Here is a 2,500-nt window from a genome sequence, read left to right as displayed (position 1 = left end):
CTATCTCAATAGCTACCTTCTGCTTCTGGTGGAACTTTTCCTTTCATTTGTGCTGCTGCCAGATGATTCTATTCTTTTTCATAGCACTCTCTTCTGTCACGTAGCAAAAGAATTGATCACCTTGTAATTTTTCACTCTGCAAATGTTTGATATTAAATTTTGAATATATTTTTTCATACCAGAGTAAGCCTAAATAATGAATGAGACAATCCTCGATGAAGGAGACGAAGGGGATGACGCCCAAAGAATTCATGGCTGATGGGGCAACTGGAGCGAATTTGTCGAGAGTTGTTTGGAGTGAGAAAGATGGGTGGCTGCATGGGAGCTTGCTCGGAAAGACTGTGGGGAGCAGCGCCGGCGTCTGAGTGAAGCTACGCGCTCCCTGGCGTATGCTCCCATTTGATGAAGATGATGATATATGTGTGTGTGTGTGTGTGTATGTATATATATATATATATACATATAAATATATACCGTACAGTATATATATATATATATATATATATATATATATATATATATATATATATATATATGCAAAGAAATCACAAAACACACGTGATAAAATATTTTTGCAGAAACCACCGGGAAATTGAAAAAACAGATACCGAACGTTTTCGTCTATTTAGACGAAAACGTTCGGTATCTGTTTTTTCAATTTCCCGGTGGTTTCTGCATATATATATATATATATATATATATATATATATATATATATATATATATTTGTTGTGTGTGTGTGTGTGTGTGTGTGTGTGTGTGTGTGTGTGTGTGTGTGTGTGTGTGTGAATATTTAACCGCAAACTTATTTGAATGCTGAAAAGAAAACATTGATGTTTTTATTTATACTGGGCTGTTTGGATATGAATGTGGTACTCTTTATTTTTGTTTTGTTTTACTTTTCTACACCCAGATTTGTCATAAACCCAAAGCACACGAACCCATGGAAATGCTCCCGAGGCAAACGAAACAGTTTGATGTCAAACAGAAGATATTTGAAGAGATGAAAATTATCTTAATATCTTTAATGCAAACACGTGCAATAAGAGACACTAAATTCTGAGGAAAAGACAAATGTGTTTCATCATTTTTACGACGAATAATATGTGTATATATTTATTTTTCACTCACGTCAGGGAAAAGAAGAGAAAAATCCTTTACGGTCGACTGGACCCATACTTTCGACAAAATACAAATAAGGTAACAAATTATGTTCACCAAGTTTCTCAAAACGATTACGATCTATTCAGTTTAACTTGACGAAGACTTTCATTTGGAACAGAAAATCATAAATTGCTGAATAACGACTTACACGTTAACACTGAGGAAGGCTGAGGGAATGGTGAAAACGTGAAGTATTACAAAGCAGCTGTCCAGCCACATTAGCGAGAAAAAAAAAGCCAAGTTTTAACAAAAAATGGTGAGGAGTCTACGGCAGGAGGCGCTGAGTAGCTGCTGCCGAAACCGTCCCCTTTGCCCCATTATGCGTTTCAGGGACTGTTAGAGCAGGTAACAGTCACTGCTGGGTTGCGGAGAGTGGTGCGGGGTACTCGCATATCTAACAGGCAGTGTATGGTTGAAATTATTCATGATCACCTTGTTTACCACAGGGATGCCACACCTGATGGCAACTTAAATGAAAGGAAAAGTACCCACGGGCACGGAGGGGCTTGGTCACTATTTTCCTTTTATTTTTAACGTTGGATCCTTTCTTACTCAGTAGGCTATCTTGGAATCACCAATGGAGTTGAACTGCAGCCCTGAATTCAGGGACTAGCGGGGTGGTCTTAATTAGCCCGCAATGTGACAAGAAAATGTTCATTTCATTGTAACAAATCAAACTAAAATACTAAACAGAAACTCTCTTGTCACCCCGCGGGTAACTTAAGACCATCCCAAGGTCCATATAGTTATATGGACCTTGGACCATCCCACGGGTCACATTTGGCCCGCGGCCCATGAGTTGAAGAACACTGCCTGAAGTAGAGCTGAATATCTTTGAATAGGCCATACCCTGTACTTTAGGGCCATGAAGTTCACTGCATTTCCACAAGTACACAAACACAAGGGAAGCTACAGTGCTTATGGACAATACGTAAGGGTCATTTTAAGCGCCTGGTGCCTAGAAGCTCAATGGGGTTAAGCGAACTTTGAACCGATGGTAAAGGACAAGAATGCCGCCAACGTATTCCCCTGAGCAAAAGATCAAAGGACACCCTCCTCCCACTTTTTTTCATAGTATGCTTGGACGCGGCCATCCCATTATAAGGATAAAGGCCCTGTGTGTGTGTGTGTGTGTGTGTGTGTGTGTGTGTGTGTGTGTGTGTGTGTGTGTGTGTGTGTGTGTGTGTGTGTGTGTGTGTGTGTGTGTGTGTGTGTGTGTGTGTGTGTGTGTGTGTGTGTGTGTGTGTGTGTGTGTGCGTGCGTGCGTGTGAGCGTGCGTGTGCATTATTTCACTAAGACCACTAGTGAGAGCAATTGCCTGCTAGAGATTCCGGTG

This window comes from Oratosquilla oratoria, chromosome 2 (genome assembly GCF_046742065.1).
Source record: "Oratosquilla oratoria isolate Oo_2021 chromosome 2, ASM4674206v1, whole genome shotgun sequence".
Classification (NCBI taxonomy): Eukaryota; Metazoa; Arthropoda; class Malacostraca; order Stomatopoda; family Squillidae; genus Oratosquilla; species Oratosquilla oratoria.
The sequence above is the reverse complement of the archived record's forward strand: the minus strand, read 5'-3'. Positions refer to the sequence as shown.